The sequence below is a fragment of the Cryptomeria japonica genome, chromosome 8 (assembly GCF_030272615.1).
Source record: "Cryptomeria japonica chromosome 8, Sugi_1.0, whole genome shotgun sequence".
Classification (NCBI taxonomy): Eukaryota; Viridiplantae; Streptophyta; class Pinopsida; order Cupressales; family Cupressaceae; genus Cryptomeria; species Cryptomeria japonica.
The window spans coordinates 590,003,634-590,023,583 of record NC_081412.1 but is presented as its reverse complement, the minus strand read 5'-3'; the positions used below and the strand labels follow the sequence as shown (position 1 = coordinate 590,023,583).

At 41.2% G+C, this 19,950-nt stretch overlaps 1 pseudogene; it reads left to right on the top strand.

Annotated features, from left to right (window-relative positions):
* Positions 1–19,950, top strand: part of LOC131029919 (protein NRT1/ PTR FAMILY 8.1-like) — a 70,144-nt pseudogene that overhangs the window by 32,071 nt on the left and 18,123 nt on the right.

The window sequence follows — 19,950 nt, the reverse complement described above, 5'->3', positions numbered from 1 at the left end:
TTAGGTAATCCTACGACTAGATCCTCTCGAACCAACTGAGAGAGATAGTGGACATTGAGATGCCCATATCGCTGATGCCAAAGAGTGCTAATGGAAGTACTCCTAGCTGCCATGGCGAGCTCCTGAGAACCAGTAGAATCAACAAGTCTATAAAGACCATGATCCTCAATACCAACTGCAACTGTAGTGCGAGTCTCCCTGTCAATAATGTTGCACTTGTGCAACCCGAAGACGACATCCAACTGTGGTGAATGTTGCATAATCTGACTGACTGACAGTATATTGAGCTTCATACCAGGTACAAAGTATACATTGAGGAATATTAAATCCCTCCCACCAGATGAAATCTGAACGTTGCCTTTGCCGACAACAGTATACTCTTTACCTCCACCAAAGATCACTTAATCAGTGAAAGGCATGTACTCTGTAAACCAATCCCGACGATGTGTGAAATGTCGAGAGGCTCCAGAGTCAATGTACCAGGCTGATGATTGAACATCATCAGAGGAGGTTTGGGCCATGAACGCATAGAAGGCAGATTCCTTCTGATCAGGATGCGTGGCAGAATTGGCTTTCTGCTTGGACCCTCCCTGTTTGGATTGTTGGAATGCTATCAATTTCCGACAATCTTTCACCAAATGGCCATATATATGACAGTAGGAACACTGTAAGCTCTTCTTTTTTGAAGACTGCTAAGGTTGACCTTGACCTTGTCCTTTCTGTTGGAAGGACGGAGCTTTACCCTTGTACTTATGCGAAGCTGAGGCTGTGAAAGCCTGTTCAGTGGATGAACTAGCACTGCTTCCAAACTGTTGCTTCCATTGATCCTGTTGGAGCAGCTTGTTGCAAAGATCAGGAAACTTCAAATCAACACTAGTAGAGGAGATATTGAGCATATCAATGAAATGCTCGTAGGATCTGGGGAGGCTTTTTAGCATGATCACTACCATATCCTCTTCCACCATGGTTCGGCCTATAGCTTCTAACTGATCACGGATGTCCTTGATCTTCGTAAGATGTGCCTGGATAGATGACTTCTCATCCATCATGATAGAAAACAACATATTCTTCAAAAAGAAAGCTCGGCTCTTGTCGGACGTTCCATGAAGATCCTTCAAAAGATCCCAGATCTCTTTTGCTGTTTTACCTGAAGGCACCTGTGGGAGTTGATCATCTGTGATGGAGAGTTTGATAAGCATGACAGCGTCTCGATTCTTCACATCATGTTTGTCTTGATCTTCACCTACTGTTGTAGGACGAGATTCCTTGCCCAAAACAAGCTGATCAAGGCAAAGATACTTAAAGATGGTAAGCATACGTTGTTTTCAAGTGTTGTAGTTGCAGCCATTGAACTTTTGACTGTGTTCCAACATGATGTTGGTTAATGATGCCATCACGAAAATCAAGGTTGATCAAGGTCAACTGAGTGAAAGCAAGAGACAAAAGAATCTGATTTAAAAAAAAAATCAGAATAGAAGCAGTTGCTGAAAAAACTGAAACCTTATAGGAGAATTCTAGCACGAATTCGAAGGCACGAAATTCGAGGTTTGGAAGAAACCCAAAAATTAAAATTTTCTACACACTTAAAACAGCATAAATGGTGCCAAAAAAAAAAAAGCAAAAATCCCAACGTCCATAGAAATAGCAGAAATTGTGAACTGTTTTTAAATTCCAAGGCAAATTTGCTGGCACAAAATTCGAGGAAAACAAGGCACCCAGAAAAATCTGAGACCAACCCAGAAAAGCTCTCAAAAAACCCACCAAGAATCTGAAATCAGAATACAGATCCAACGGCTCAAAAATTGAGGTACAGAAAACGATGCACCCAGAAAAATCTGACGATGACCCAGTTGAGGTCTCAAAAAACCCACCAAGAATCTGCAACCAGAATAAAATTTCGACTTGAACTGAAGGGTCAAAACCCTAGTCGAAAATTGCAGAAACCTTAGGAAAATTTTCAACCTGCAAAAAAAAATCTGCCGAGGAAGAGAAAAAAATCTGCTCTTTTTAGAAAAAAACAGTTTAAAAAAAAATCTCTTCAATAAAAACTTTGAAAAATTTAATAACAAAAAATTTCGGAATTTTTAATTTCCATGTTTTGATACCATGAAAAATAAATTGAATGAATGATTCAATAATCGGATGATTACATTGAAAGATATACACACGTATATATAGAGGTTACAAGACGATGTTCTATAATTAGAACATAACGTTAAAGTAAAAGATTAAAGAGCTAAAAGCTAATTAAATAAAAAGAAAAAGCTAAATGCTAAATAAAGCTTAAAAGCTAATTAACTAAAAAGAAAAAGCTAAATGCTAAATAAAGTTTAAAAGCTAATTAACTAAAAAGCTAAATGACCATTAAACAAGGAACTAAATATAGGTGACTAAAATATAATTAAATATTCTAATAATAATGTGGTACTTCTCAAAGTTAAAAATGTTAATCTTCATTTTTTGTGTTAAAACCAATGATGCTCTTATTGCAGCACAGGTCATTCATCTTGAATGTATGAAAATATTTTGGGTTGCCGCTGATTGTTAGTAGCCTAAGTGGTTCAGGTGGTAGTATAGGGAACATCAATATACAATGTACAATACCAATGCATCACAATTCATTAACATGGAATCAATAACGCACAACACAGTATACTTGAATAGATTTGCATAACACAGGTGTATATCATATTCCTCTCCAAATCCCATCCCCCCACCATGTGCTACAAGTTTACAATATAAAGAGTTCGCGGTTGGTTAGGCCACCAACCGTCTGGCAACTAACTACGCGCAGATATAACTTAATACTATTATTTTCTATTAAAGCATTAAAAAGCCTTATTTACTAATTAACTGGCTTACATCATCCCCCCCCAAAACTTGTTCATCTTCCAGACGAACACTACAGCAATTTAACAAGAAATATCTACTTAGAGGGACAAGAGGACATCCCTGTTCCCGTAGTGGTCCGTTCTCGGAGTATCTTCAGGTCCCTCTCAGCAAGAAGTTGCTTCTCTCGAGTGGCTTTCAGAAGCCTGAGTGCATCCATTCGGTCCTTCTCAGAGGCAGCCAACTTCCGTTTTGTTTCACATTGCGTGGTTCGCTCTTGAACCATTTCTTGCTCCATAGCCTGGATCGTTTCTTTCAGCTCACTCTCTCGCTGAAGGGCTAAGGAATGGACTCCTTCCATTCTGTTTGCTTCCCAGGTCATCCTTTGGAGCTGTAAGAATGTAGCGCGGAAGGTCTGTTCTATGGAAGTGAGAGCTCTCATTACTTTTTCATTACCTCCTATATGTTCACTAAGGATCCGTGGTATTCCCCATTCTGCTATTATCTCTGGACTTCCCGTGTTGGGCCAACCTTGGTTCCTAATTTTCTCTGAGAACTCCCTCTCGCAGCCTTCTGTCATAAACGCTAGTAGTGCTTCCGCTGCTCTTACTATAGTAGGCATATCAGACCCTCGAGACTGATCTATCATCCTCTTCGTGGCTGCCCTCATTACTTCCAACTGGGAAAGAAAATTTTGCGCAACTGGTTCCCACTCTTGGATTCCCTCTGCTGGTGCTGGTGAGGACGTACTGTGCCCTTTTCCGATTCCTTCAATCCTCTGGCTCTCCTGCTGATCAGTCCCCAATGATGGTGAAGGAGGTGGAATTTCTATGTCCATCTGGAATCTTGCTAGCAGGCTGTTTGCTTCTGTCTCCATGTCTGTTTCTTCAATCCCCTTTCCTTTGTCTCCCTCTGGCTCTTCACCATGTATTCCTCCTTCGGTATTTCCTACCTCCATGGTTGCAAGTGGATCAGTTATGGGTGCTACTACCAATGCAACAGCTCTCGCCGCTTCTACGCCCCTGGTTGTGCTTATATGGAGGGTGTGGGCCCCAGCGTGTCCCCGCAAGTCTACTAACTGAGATGGGGTCCCTGTGACTCCAGTTACCAAATGTGTCATGATGGGAATCTGTGCTGGTTCGAAGAGTACCTTTTTCCTTACTCCCCATCCTGGTACGGCTGGTATGCCCTCCATGCGGCTCTTTGTTCCTACCTGCTGCGACCCTCCTACGTGTTCTCCTTCCTGTTCCATGCCCATTGGCTCCATCCTGAATTCTCTTTCATCTTCTTCTGAAGATGATATGTATGTTTCTTCTCCCCCTGTCTCTACCTCTTCCTCTGAATTGTTGTCTTCTTCTCCTCCATCTTCTAAGCTCCCTGCCAGTTCTTGCCTTGCTTTTTTCCTTGGTGTTGTCTCTATGGTTACTGTAAAAGTGTCTAGGTGTAGCCAATAATACATAGCTGGCTTGTAGGGCTCCACCCGGCTTGAGGCCACAAATCCTCCTCTATTTTCTAACGCCACTTGAGTTCTTAATGCTTCCAAGAAGAGGGCAATGAGGTGATGGGGCACGTATAGGGTCTTGTGTTTGAGGAGCATGGCTTCCTTCACACGACTGGAAAGGACTCGGCCCCAGTTATAAATTTTGCCATTACTTAATCCGTGCATGAGGCGTAGCATCCATATTTGCCACATCGGATGCTCGGCTTGTTGCTGTTAACTTACTCTTTATGATATCCAGGACACATCTCCATTCTGGTGAGGTGAGATAAGATTTCTTCAGGCCCCTTCTATTGCTATTCTGCCATAAACTGTTCCATTGCTCTTCTGTGAGTGCGTCGCCGCTGATATGCTCCAGTAGCCACTTCTTTTCTTCTGTAGGCATTCTTGTTGATGGTTTCATAGCTGAATCGCCGCTATTGGGAATGCCGAAAACTTTGCTAAATTCTTTGGGTGCATAAGAAATGACCACTGTTTGTCCCAAATAGTCAATTACTGATCTATGTCTGTCCTGCTCATATCCGTGGACCATGGCACGCAGTATAGGCTTGAATTCTTTTAGGTTGAAGATGGGCATGAAAATGATTTTGTCAACTTCTGCTTGCTTCAATGAACTCTTTAGGGGGTGGTCCTCCTCATTGTTTTCCCACCACTTCCTGCATTCGCTTCCAATTACTCCTTCAAACGTGATATTCTCTACATTCACTTGTTCTGATGCCCTCTCTTGGCTTTTCTTGCTGGTTCCTGGCATGGCCATTGCTTGCTTGTTAGAAGTGCTAGCTTTGTAATTTATTTCATAACTTCCCCTTTTAGGGTTGCCATGACTCCCTTTCACCATCTTGTGCGTGTATAGTGATGTACTCGAGGGCTGTGGGCCTATATGCTGTGCGTGAAATTGAGGTGTTGTGTACGCTGGTGGTTGCGTGCTTTTTTTTCTAAGCGCCACCCCTTTGCGCTGCTTCGTGTTGTGCCACTAGTGCTGTGTCCTACGCCCTAGCTCCCTCTTGTGCTGCGTACGCCTTCCTTTGCCCTGCTGCGTACCTTACCTTCTTCCCTGCCGTGTACGCCTTCCACGCGGCTGCCTTCCTTCCCGCCGCGTACGCCCTCCTTCCCACCGCGTACGCCCTTCTCCTCGCTGCCTTCCTTCCCACCGCGTACGCCCTTCTCCCCGCGGCTGCCTTCGTTCTCGCCGCGTACGCCGCCTCCTTCCACGCGTACACCTTCGTCGCCATGTCTGCCTTCCTTGACGAGTACGCCTTCCTTCACTCCGTTGTGCTCTTGTGTCTCCTTGCTGCATGCTCTCTCTTCCACCCTGCGTACGCCCAACCCGCCTATAATGTGTCTCTTGTGCGTGGCCTCCGCCTTCTTATGTTTTTCTTTCGTTATTATTTTTACTTTTTTGGTTTTGTTTTTTGATATTTTGCCTTTGTCTTTTATTTTTAAATACTTACGCCTTGATTTTTTTCTTATTCTTTTTCTCTCTCCGTCCTCCGCTCTCTTCATTTTTTCTTTGTGCCACTTTATTTCTGTTTGAAAATTGGCTATTTTATTTTTTTCAATCACCACCATTTTAATGGTCATCATATTAATGGCTATGGACTCCCTTTCTTTGTAGATCTTTAGTTTTGATCCATTTACTGGATCTTTGATGGGGCTATCATCCAGGTTGGACAATTTAATAGCTCCATTTTTTCCCACCTCCCTTACCTTGTATGGCCCTAGCCATCGAAGTTTAAATTTACCTAGTCGGAGTTCATTCCGACCATTGTACTTGAGTACCAGCTGTCCTGGCGAGAACTTCATCCGCCTTGGATGTTTATCATGCCAAGCTTTCCTTCTGTTCTGAGCCACTTCTATGGCCCATTGGTCTATTAGGCGGCGCTCATCTAATTTTTGTAATGTCATAAGTCGTTCCTTTAGGCTTTCCTCATCCCCCCATCTGTTCTGCACTGCTATCCGCAAGGTTGGTACAGTGTATTCTATTGGCATTATTGCCTCCTGTCCATACATAAGCTGAAAGGGGGTGTGTGTAGTTGTCGCTTTGTACGTTGTCCAGTAGGCCCACAATACTGCTGGTAATCGCTCTTCCCAATCTCCTTGCTCTACTCCACACGTCTTGTAGAGAATAGATACTAGTACTTTGTTGGTGGACTCCGCTTGGCCATTCGCCCTGGGATAGTATGGACTAGACAATGTGTGGAAAATCTTGAATTCTGTTGTCATATTGCGTATCACTTGATTGACGAAGTGTACCCCCCTATCACTGGTGAGTTGCAGGGGTATCCCGAACCGGGTCACAATGTGTTCATAGAGGAACTTGGCGGTGCTCAAGGCTGTGTTGTCGGGTAAAGCTTTGGCTTCGGCCCATTTGGTGAGGTATTTTGTAGCCACCACAATGTAGTGGCATCTATGTATTTTGCTCGTCCTCATAGGTCCCACGAAATCCAGTCCCCATCTTTCGAACAATTCCTGTGGTTGGGACGGGAACAGGGGCATGAAGTCTTGTTTGAGTGGCTTACCTGCCCTTTGGCACGTGTCGCAGCTGGTCACCCATTCCCTCGCATCCACATAAAGTGTAGGCCACCAAAGCCCTGCTAACAAAATTTTCCGTGCCGTGGTATCTGGCCCCATGTGTCCTCCGGCTAGTCCTTCGTGAGATTCTCTTAGGACTCCAGGAATTTCTTCCTCTAGGACACATCTTCGCAGGATACCGTCCAGACCTAGTTTATATAGGAGCCCATGGATCAATTGGAACGTGGTACTTTTTAGTGCGAGCTTCCTTCTCTCGCTTGGGCTCATGTCACCTGGAAATGTTGCTGTAGAAAGATACTGCCCGAGTTTCTCGTACCAGGAAGGTAACACGGCTATCTTGAATAATTGGCCATCGGGGAAATCTTCGCTCACTCCTCCTTCTCTTGGCTCCCCGGATTTTATTCTAGACAGATGGTCAGCCATTACATGACTTTTCCCTGGTTGCACCACGACATTGAAAGTAAATTCCTGAAGCAAGATCAACCATCGGCTTACCCGTCCTTGAATAACCGGTTTGTTCACCAGGTACATGAGTGCTTGGTGATCCACAAAAAATGTGAATGGGGTGGCCAAAAGATAATGGCGGAACTTCTACACTGCATATACCATTCCCAAGGCTTCCCTTTCCGTGGTACTATAATTTCTTTTTGCTTTTGACAGTAGCCTACTAGCAAAATATATTGGGTGGTCTAAGCCTGAGGATCCCGGTTGCGTTAAGATGGCTCCAATTGCAAAGTTAGAGTCGTCCACATGTACATGAAATTTATTCTCTCAATTTGGGTATGCCAAGATAGGTGCACTTACCAATCTGGTTTTGAGTTCTTGGAAGGCTTCGTTCTGCTCCTTGTCCCACACAAATGGTTCCCCTTTCCTTGTTAGGCGTTCAAGTGGAAGGGACACTTCTGCAAATCCTTTAATGAACCGTCGGTAGTACCCAACATGGCCAAGGAAGGATTTGATCCCCGTAACATCTGTTGGGCTATCCATGTCGAGAATAACTTTGATCTTATCTGGGTCTGTTTTTAACCCTGCCTTACAGACTATGTGGCTGAGTAATCTCCCCTGTGGCACTAGGAACCTACATTTCTTGGGATTGAGTGCCAATCTTGCTCGTCGACACCGGTCCATGCATTCTCCCAGTATCCTCAAATGGTTTTCCTTATCACTATATACTGACCAGTCGTCCAGGAAGGCCTTGAAGTTCCCAGTGGCCATTTTGTCAAAGATGTGGAGTATGATCCTCTGGAAAGTGGCTGGGGCGTTACATAGCCCAAATGGCATACGGTTGTACGCAAAAACTCCATCTTCCACAATAAATGTGGTTTTGAGTTTGTCCTCCTCCGCAATGCTGATCTGGTTATAGCCGGAAAAGCCGTCCATGAAGGAGTAAATCTCATGCCCTGCTACCTCTTCGAGGATGCTATCAGTAAACGGTATCGGAAACGGGTCCTTAATGGTTACAGCATTTAAGCTTCTAAAGTCCACGCAAATGTGGATCTTGTTTCCTTCCTTTTTCAAAGAGATAACAATGGGGGAAACCCATTCACTAGTTTGCACTCCGAAAATGATCTCGGCGTCTAGCATTTTTTCTGTTTCTTCTTGTACCTTGGCCGCATAGTTCTTATTCATGCGATAGGGGCGTTTCTGCACAGGTCTTGCCCCTTCCATCAAAGGTATTCGATGTACGCATAGTTCCGGTGGTACTCCCTTCAGATCTTTATGAGTCCAGGCGAACACATCTTTATACTCCAAGAATATCTTAAACGCGGCTGCCTTTAGTACAGGGTTCCAATCATCTCCAACCATTATCACTCTTGGGTCCTTTTCATCTCCCAAGTTGGTGCTCTGAACCTTTGGTTCCTCGTATTGTACCACTTCTTTCTCAAATTGGTGTGCCAGTGTGCTGTCTACTTCTGCCCCTCCTTCCTCGTATTCCGCAAATTGTGGCGGGTAGGTGCTATCGTTTCCTAACTCGAGGATTTCCAATACATTGCACTCTGGTTGGAAGATCTCATAATCTTCCATCTGCCAGTGGAATAGTCCACTTAGAGAACTTGTTTCATCTTCTGAGCAATTACCGAGGCGGAGCACCCCTTCTCCATTGGGCTCTATCTCGCCTTTTTCCCTTACGGTATTCCCCTCCGAGTCAGAATCTGAGGCCATTTCTTGACTCACCTGCTGGTTTCGCAGGTCAATGACATATTTGTTTCCCTCACTTTCAATGGAAAGAGTATTTTTTTTCCAGTTGTGGTCTGCTTTGGCCGTGACCAGCCATCCTCTTCCCAAAAGTGCATCATATCCCTTCCGCTCCAATGATATGACCATGAAATCTAAAAAGAAGTGTTGTGTCCCGATAGTTACCTTTTGGCCCATAAGCGTGCCCAATGGTTTGATGCCATGTTGATCGGCTCCTACGAGGTGGAAGGCTGGCGGCCAGAGTGTCGGCCTCCCCAAGGTTTTCCATGTCTCCTCAGGTAGCACGTTTACCGCAGACCCTCCGTCCACGATGGTGTTAGTAAGCTTGAACCCGAGAATCTCCATTTCTACTACGGCTGGTGTCCTGCCTACCCCTACTGTCATCAACATAGGATCATTAGTCTCCTTTGCGTGGTTCCTTCCTTCCATTTCCTCCTTGTGGTTCGGCGTCTTCCCTTCCTTCCTGGTCTCCTCCACTTGGTTTATAGCTATCCGTAGTTGTGGTAGTGTTTGCAACAGATCCACTACGCAGACCGGCACCGTGGTTTGCAGTAGCTGTTTCATTATGGTTGTTTCGGAGTCGGTTCGCATGGTGTTGGTGGTTTTGTCGGGTGCTAGCTTTCTCCATTCCTCACTCATTTTCCTTTCTACTTCTCTCTGTGCCTCTTTTAGTCTTCCCTTCTCTATGCCTGGGTCAGGGTATATTAGTTTCCTTGTATGAGATCGGGTAATGGCTAGTACTTCTAGGCACTGTGCGTCTACTTCCGGCCGTACTACCTCCAACATGTTCACGCCTTTTTGTCTTGGACATTCCGTATCTTCGTGATTGCCCGGCCCACACCATTTGCAGAGTAGCCCTCCTTGCCCAACACCACTCTGACAGTCGCGTGCAAAATGGCCCCATTCGTTACATCGTCGACATTGTATCATTGGTCTTCCTTTTGCATCGTATTGGATACGACCCCGTGGTGTATTATTATTGCTGCTGTTGTTACTCCCCCTCCGGCTGGTCCTATAGCCGCCTGGTGACACATCTGAGTTTGTGTTCTTGGTGGGTGTAGTGGGTGGTGTTGCCTGTTCTTGAGTATAAAGTACCTGGGCACTCCTAGCCTTCAAGTTGTAGGGGCATTCCTTAATGGCATGTCCCAACACTTGGCAGATGTCACAAAAAGCTTTCTTTGGACAATTGATTTTTGTGTGTCCCTCCAGTTTGCACTCTGTGCACCAGAGGTCTCTGCCCTCCCTACTTTCTTCCTTCTGCGTCCTCATTTCCCGCATCATCCGTCTCATATCCTTCCGGAGTGCTTGTATCGTACGTGACTCCTCCTCGCTCTCCTGATCACTACTATCTTCATCGCTTGTACGCTTCTTGCCCTTTGATGTCTTGTTCTCACTTTCAATATCCATGGCTCTATTGTATGCCTCCATGAAAGTGGATGGGGGTACTACCTTCATCTTTTTCCATAGTGATGGTTGCAGACCCTCGATAAACCATCGCTTCTTTAACCCGTCGGCCGGGGTATTATCCATTTTGCCAATTAATTCTTTTAGTTTGCGGTAGTAGGACCGTACCGTCTCACTCTTGCCCTGTTTGGTGTTGTATATTTTTGCGACGATCTCGTCATCGTCCCGCAGTAGCCGAAACTCCTCCTTGAATGCCTTAGCAAGTCTTTTCCAGGTATCCTTTGAAGTGATTGGTAGGTCCGTGTACCAATCAATGGCAATACCCCGCGGGGTGGCTGGAAATGCTTTTAGCCAGTTATCCTCATCATCCTCGCCATTGGCCTGCCATATGGTGACACAAGTTTTACAGTGGCGGGCGGGATCCTCCGATCCTAGTCCATTGAATCTGGGGAGTTTCTGTTTTTCGGAGTGTGCCATCTTCCTCGTACTCCCCGAGTTGTCCTGGAAATTGTTGGATGACTCGGTTGGCGTAGTTGTTTGTTCCCAATTATCACTGCTACCTAATGCCTCTGGGCTGTTGTGACTCTTGTCCCACGCTTGTGTATGTTGTCGAGAACCTTCCGCCACGCTCCCTCTTTCTTCCACTATCTTGTAGAGTTTTAGGCGCCTCTCAAGTTGTTCTTGGATCCGCAGGGATCTTCTTACTATGTCTTCTTGGTTCCCTTCTTGTTCCTCCGGGGCTTCTCGGTTTTGATCTTTGTTTAGTGTATTTGGCATTAATTTTTGGATTTGCGGTGGTTTCGTCGTTGTGTATAGTCCCTCTGTTCTTCTTCCCTTTGATTCCTTTCTTTATACTGTTGGAGCACTTGCTGCCTGCGTTGCTCCCTTCGTGTGTTCTCTCGTTCCTCTTCACGTTCCACGAGGACACGTGCCAACAACCTTGGACGGCTACCCAGGAGATCATGTACTGCCTGGTTCACGTTGAGTTCCGCCCGTACCATATCAGCCGAGACAGCGCTCAGTTCCGCTTCTTGCTGTACGTACCGGTCCACGGAAACGTCCCACGCGTGAATCAGGTCCTGTGTCAACTGATCCTCCCTGGTTACTTCCGTGTTATCTTCTATGTCACTGTCTGTCACCAGGATATTTTGGTCGAATGGACGACCCATTATACTTCCATCCCGCCAGCTTTCCTTCCTCAGACCTTCAGGTTCGACTTAGGCAGCGGCACCAAAATGTTAGTAGCCTAAGTGGTTCAGGTGGTAGTATAGGGAACATCAATATACAATGTACAATACCAACGCATCACAATTCATTAACATGGAATCAATAACGCACAACACAGTATACTTGAATAGATTTGCGTAACACAGGTGTATATCATATTCCTCTCCAAATCCCATCCCCCCACCATGTGCTACAAGTTTACAATATAAAGAGTTCGCGGTTGGTTAGGCCACCAACCGTCCGGCAACTAACTACCCGCAGATATAACTTAATACTATTATTTTCTATTAAAGCATTAAAAAGCCTTATTTACTAATTAACTGGCTTACACTGATCAAAATGAAAAAACAGGAATTCTTGATTCCTTATTCTCTTTTGTCAATCTGTACTGATTTCATGTGGTTGTTGGTTGTTCTTCTTGTCAACTTTTAAACATCAAATTACCAAGCAGAAACAAGTCATTAGCAACAGCCATTTGTGTTTTCTATGCTATTTTAAAATTGACAAGAAGCTACAATACCATGTCTCCGAGTGTCACTCTTTCCATATCTGTTATGCATTTCTTCCCTGCTCCTTCCATGCCACATGGGCAAAATAAAGTTACAACTTTTGCAGAATATTTCAACAGAATAGCAAAAGTCAAAGATATTCTATAAAATACCAGGGAAAAATATAATCTCTATAGGATAGACTTATGTCCCAAGGTCCTAACTGTCATTGAAGGTGAAGAGCAGCACCTGATTATGGTATATTCTAACAACGTGTAGAATTAATATCACAAACCAAAGTCCCTGTGATGCGATATGCCAGCATAGCACTTGGAACCAGTGCATTTTGTATGGATCTTCAAATTTGCAAAATCCTTCTTGATGTGGTAAATTTGAGTAATTGTAGGACACCAGTCTAAATTTCTAATCATGTCTGAACGAATTTACTACTTCTGATCAAGAGGAGGATGGCCCAAAACAGAGACTACAACATACCTAATTGGTAGATCCTTTCTTTGTAATCTAAATGGCACAACAATTCATATTGTAGCATAAGTTTCCATACATAAAACAAAAATTGTGTATAATTGTTGATGTTATTGTAGCAGCAGGAGATATCGCTGCTGTGTACATATGCGATTTCTTTATTTTTTTCTAAACTGTGTGTTGGTATTGCACTTTATTTACTCTAACCTTAATCACTGTCTTATAACATATGATCATTTTATATACTAAACGGTTGTTAGTATTCTTTATTCCCATGCGATTAGTTATACTTCTATTGGGTTGTTAGTCTATCGCAAGCTTTTGTCTATAGTCATGTTTGTTCCAACTGAGAGTCGTGTCATTTCATGTGACATTGACTGGTATTTATATCCCTTGATCGGGGTTATTGGAGAACACTAGATAGGGCAGGTAACATATACAGTAGTGGGCATAAAGATGATCGTGGAGTTATATGCAGCACATGCGATACTATGAAAACCAACAATAATTTCCTCAAAATATGGATAAAATGTTGAGTGCTTTATGTGTATTTTTATGATGTTATTTTAATTCTGTATTTTTATGTCATTCTATTTGTTAGTATGTATGTATTTAAGGTAACAACTATTATCTTGTCAGATTCATAACTGCCACATATAGGGGGCATCTAGGTATTGAACTCCTCAATGTTGGATTCCCTTCACTTATGAAAGATGGCAATAAGATAGATGAGAACAGAGCTCTATATATAGACCAACATATATAATATCTTAGTTTTTAAAGAACAAGATTTGTTCTCTCTCTGAGCAAGTCCTTAGCAATTTTTTCATTTAAGATTCATTGTCTTTCTTCATCTGAGTTGATGTTAAAGATGGTCAATTATTGAAATTCTCAGCTCCCACATATTAGAATTAAGATTAGATTTCTGACCGCCAGGCAATGTGGTTTTCTCATGATCATTGACCAATTGTACATTTTATAATGCTGAATGTACTTTAAATTTTTTCCCTTAGTTGTTTTTCAACTTTCTTATTTACCTATATTTTACAGGATAAGAATATGGAGACAGAGAGTGAGGTCTGTTTAGTGCATCCAAATGATGAAATAACTCAAGATGGGTCTGTGGATATTCAAGGAAATTCGTCAATCAAGAAAAAGTCGGGGAACTGGAAGGCTTGCTCATTCATTTTAGGTGCATGCCATTTAATCTTGTTACATATAATAAGATATCTTTCAACATTACAATCTCTTTCTATAGATGTTTGTTTTTGAACTATGAAGAAAACAGTAACTTTTAGATGTGATTTTCAAATTCGACAATCACAGAGAGATGGTTATTTTATATATCAGCAGTTAAGATTTTATATATTTAGGGTTCCTAACATTTTTTATTGATGTAGGAAATGAATGTTTTGTGAGCATAGCATACTGTGGAGTCAATATAAATATGGTGAACTATTTAATAAAGTGTTTACATCAGGGAAACTCTACTGCAGCAAATAATGTAACCAATTGGTCTGGAACATGTAGCATTACACCTATCATTGGGGCTTTCATGGCCTATACATATTGGGGACGGTATTGGGCAATTGCTGTTTTCTCTATTATCTTTTTTATTGTAAGTCATTTTTGTTTCTTTTATTATTTATTTTTTGTTTATTGAGCTATATGTTGCGCATATACTTGCAACTACTTTCTCTTTGATGACCATGTTGTTCAATCATGTGTTAATATTTGGATTGTGATTACAATCTTAAAAATTGAAACACATATTAGCTGAAGGTGCTCCATTGCTGTGCAGGGAATGGCCTGGCTGACCATATCTGCTGTCTGAAGCCTCTGTTGAAGGTTTCTGATGATGACTACAATGCATCTAGGGCACAGATTGGCGTTTTCTTCTTCTCACTTTACCTTGTGGCATTAGGAACTGGAGGTATCACCCCATGCGTATCATCTTTTGGAGCAGACCAATTTGATGAGACAGATGATGTTGAAAAGAAAAGGAAGAGTTCATATTTCAACTGGTATTATTTTTCATTAAATATTGGTGCTCTCATATCTAGCAGTGCTCTTGTTTGGATCCAAGATAATGTTGGTTGGGGGTGGGGTTTTGGAATTCTTACTGTGGCCTTGGCGGTGGCAATATTTTTTTTCTTTTCAGGCACTGTATTGTACCGACATCAGAAATCAGGAGGCAGTGCATTGACCCGGATAGCCCAGGTCATTGTTGCATCATTTCGGAAAAGACATATTCAAGTTCCAGATGATAATTCTTTGCTGTATGAAGTTCAAGATAAGGATTCTGCCATTGAAGGAAGCCGGAAACTTGAGCACACAGATGGATTCCTGTAAGTTTACTAATCCTTTTTTGAAAGAACAACTTTTATTTATTTGGAGAAAGCTCTATTAAGGGAACCAAAAAAAAAATCTAGATTGAGCAGTGCAGTAGGAGACATCATGAACTAAAGAATATTGAAAAACACTTTAAGATCACATTTTATTTATTTTAGTTTATTTACTGAGAGTTATAATTAATAGTACTAGTTGTTTTTATTAGATTAATATTTAGCATATTTAATATTAATGGTCAATTATGTAATAGTTGGTTAAGTTAGCTAGTTTCTTTTTTAGTCTTTCTATTTCATTTAGAAACTTCGTATGTGTAATCTCTTTATAAGAGCATTCTACATTAATGATAATTCATACGATTATCATAGCATGGTATTAGAGCGGGAAAACAAAAATTCCTTTTCCTAGGATTTCAAAAGAAATTTTTAAAGTTTTTTGAAAAACAAATTTTCCTTTTAAGATTTTCGTGGGTTGTGTTTGTATGTGTGTATTGTGTCCGAGGATCGCTTGTTTCAGACACACAACCTCCTGGCTTAGACCCGCGCGACGTATTTCATCTGTGTTCTGCGAATTTTTCCCAACGTCCATGTGTTTGTTTCTAGACGCGATTTCTAGCAAGGGTTTTTCAGCAACAAGATGATCTTTTTCACGATTTTCGCGATTTTTGTTTGCTGGATTTTGGCACGACGTGCGACGGATTTTAGTGTCGGAAATTTATTTTTGTGCCTATCTTTTTTTCGACCCACGCGACGGCTAGGGTTTCTTTATGATTTTTGTGAAAAATCGTTTGGTTTTCAGCGGATTATTTTGGGTTTTTCAGAAAAATTTCAGGGTTTCCAAGAATCTGTACATTGGATTTTGTGCCAGTTTTTGTTGCCTCTTGGAAATCATTCCATTTTTTTTTTGTTTTCAATGATCTTTCGAAAATCGTGAAAATGGCATCTTTAACAAATACCATGCTTGAAAGCAACTAGAAATTCAATGAGAAAAATTATAATACTTGGAAGCAGCACATGATGACTATCTTTGAATATCATTGCTTGGCAGAATTTGTTCTCGACACCACCTCTTATCCTACCGCTACTGGAAAGGACCAAGACACATGGGATGAGCGCAACCGGGAAGCTGTCATGCTCATCAAAATTTCAGTCACAGATGATCAGCTCCCTCAAGTGCCATCTGGTAAAATTGCTAAGGAAATCTGGGATCATTTGAAGGCTCGCCATGAAACCTTCGACAAGAGTAGAGTGTTCTTTCTCAAGAACATGTTTTCCATCATGATGGATGAGAAATTGTTCTTATGGGAGCATCTGACAAAGATTAAAGACATTCGTGATCAACTGGAGGCAATTGGTCAAACAATGGAGGAGGAAAATATGGCTTCCTATGACCTTGTGGATTTCACTCTTGTTCATATTAAATATTGGAGAAAAATATGAACAAGAGTGAAATCCACAAGGTCAAGGGAAGCCATACTAGTAGCAAGAGGCAAAGTAGGATCCACAGGGTTAGAGGAGGCCACACCAGCAATACGAGGCTGAACATCATCCTAAGAGGAGTCACCAACCTATGAAGAGTCATCAAAAGAAGAAACTAAAGCCTCAATAGTCAAGTGTTCACCATTAACGTCATTCCACAAAGTAGCAACGCCTTTACAACGCGAGAGAGATAAATCGATAGCTAAGTGGCCAATTGAGAAGCATCTACGACATTGAAAGGGGAGGCCCTCATAATCCAACGACGAATTTCATGGCCTATCCTCGACCATAAGAACCACATCCCTAGTGAGAGGCGTAGAGATGTTAATGTTGATTAATATGTGAGCAAAAGAAGAATGACTCATGAATGAAGTGGTATCATCAACCTTCAAGAAGTGTTTGATAGAGTTGCCAGTGGCCTCATAACAAGAATTCTCTCAAAAATGAAGGGGAGGATTAGGAAGTCAAACATTGGATGCGAATTGAGTGGTTTAGTAAGAGGGTTAATAGAAGTTGTTCAGGGTTTGACTGAGAGCAAGTTAACTCCCCAAGTCCACAACTTGCTCAACACCAAGTCATGATCATCAGAAGAAGCAATAAAACAACCCTTAGCACAAGGGAAGAGCTCAATGTTACTAGCAACCAAGGGCTTCCAAGAATCCATCACCCAACAACACAGATCAGGGAGAGAAGGCCAGAGACCAACAAATCTACACACCAACCCACAACGTTGTTAGAAACCCACATCTTGGCCACAAGCCACAACAGGGGAGGTCTTGGAACATGCAAGAGGACAAAATTTCCTCTTGGGAGGAAGGATGACAACAGATTTGGCAACATGAGCAAAGCTCTGTCCACCAACAATAGAAAAAGGCCTTGGATGGGGGATCCCAACACCCTTAACACTAGCCACGAGAGGTCTACCACTAGGAGAAAGGACAAAGGGAAAAACCCCTTCACAAGCAACAAAAAAAACTTGTTCAAAAGCCACATCAGTTGTTACCAAACCCATAGGAGAAGGTGTAGGCCCCACAACACCAATGGGCAAAAAACTCCCACATCCTATAGGTGCAACAATGGCAAGGGCAGTAAGAGTCATAGCATCAAGAGATCGATTCAAAAATGTTTTTTTTCCATTGGAGGAGTGAGGGCCATCAATTCAAATCAAGGAATAAGTTTTAAATGCCTTTGTTTTGTTGTTTATCTAATAATCTAATATATATTATGTTTGAGATGCTCAATATATTTTTATTTGTTTAAAACAATTTTATAGCACGTAGCGGATTGATTCCAACGAGTCAAACTAGTACTTTCGGTAATCGACTCTCTTGCTCTTTAAATAAACGTTGGTTCCCCGATCAAGTCTTTAATGACTTCATAGTCAGATCGTTCCCGCATTTCGGACACGAAGTCTCATTCGAAGCCTCAGACAAAGGTGAAATAAAATAAATTTCAACTATGCTAGTCATAATTCTATTATTTTATTTAAAAAATAAAAAAATAAATTAATAAATTAGTAAACTATGGAAACAATGCCTAGCCAAAATATATTAAAATATAGTTGTAATGTCGAGCCTAGATCTAAGGCCCAAAGCCATTGAATCCATCGTTAAGATAAAAGTAATGTCGGTGTGTGGTTGCATTGTCAAAGTTTTTTATGTCAATGAATTCAAGCATAGGAAGGTTACCACAAAGACTTTGCAACTCTATCGTGAAAGTTTATAATGGAAGAGTATGGGGATTTTTTACCTTAATCAATACGGTGATATACTTGCTCCAACATAGGTTATCCACATTGTTGAGTTTGTCAAAGGAATTTATTTTTTGAAGTCACTGAGGACACCTTTGTATTTAATATCTTGCTTAATTAAGCATTTGTAATGTTCTTATATTATTAATGGAAGATAGCTACACCTCAATAGTGTATGCAATCATCAATAATTAAATGGTTACAATTTTTGTGGATGTAACCTTGTTAAGAAAAAATAAAATAAAAGTTAGAGAGTTACATCTAGAAGAACTCCAACTACTTCATTTAATGTGGAAATATAATGTCTGTAACAAAGTGGGGTGAATTTGTATATATGAAATTGAATGGACTAAAGAATATCTATCATATAAATTCTTAAAAGGCATGTTACTAATGTTATTGCATTTGCATTTAAGGGGTTTACTGCATTTTGCCCTCTACAGCTAGTTCAACTGCTCAAATCATATGAAAGCCATGTTCCATTAGTTTCTAAATAAAATGAAAGGAAATATTCTAAGCAACTTAATTTCTATAGGAAGTTGTAATGCATTATCAATTAAGAATTTCATTCAAAGGGTGGAAAATAATGAGTGCTATGAAATTGACATTTCTAAAAAGTTGACCATATAGAAATGATGGAATGCAAATTTTATATGTGGAATGATTCTCTTGTTTCAAAAATGATGTATGATCTCACCAAAATCACCATTATATTGATCCATTTCCCTATCTGATAAAGAAAAACACACTTATACTAAGAGGGGGGTGAATCATTACAATACCAACTTTTCGCTTATTTAACACTTTAGGAATCATAATGAGATGATTAAAAGAATCCACACAAATAAGAGACACAAGGTTTTATGTAGAAACCACCACAACGAATAGGTGCTTGGATCTACCATCCAAATCCAACCTCAACAAAATGAAATCTTCTTCACAATAAGTTGTAGGCACCAAACCACATGAGACACCAATCCCCTACAACTAGACATCATTCTAGCAAGAAACCGTTCTCTTTCAAAGAGATGCACCAACCTTCAAATTATAATATGGTAGATATATGTGAACTTCTTGCAATTGATTCAAATTGTCTTCACAAATCTTCATGAAAAGTCTTTCAACAATCTTGCATAAGTTAACTCCAATATCTTTCATAAGATGAGGTCAAATAGGTCTCGTAAATCTGCTCAACTACTTCTTACAATTCTACTTTAACTTCTTATTTCTACTCTTTATACACAGAAATATTCCTTGAATATCTTGTTTGTAAAATTCCAAAGGTCTTCTATTTATACCTTTCAAAAATGCACCCCTTCGTCAAAAGTTACGCCTCACCAACAAGGTCAACAAAGGTAGCAAGCATAACATAATTTTTTCTTGTTTTTATTGCCTTGACCAATGTGAGTGTTAGCTACAAGTGGGTCATCCCTCTTGGGGACCCAATAAATTAATTAATTAAAAATCAATTTAATTCCCCTTAATAAGGGTTGACTCCAATAAGGGGATCTTCCCAAAATAAAATCTTTTTTTTTGCATTTTTTAAACTCTCCTTCAAGCATGGACACCAACAATTAATTATTTGTGCAATTTAATAATTAAATTGCCTCTCTCATTCAACAATATTTTGACGATGGTGCCATAAATTTGGCACAATTCATTCCTTAGACATCTTCAGACTTACTCTTTGACATCAATGACAACAATTCAACA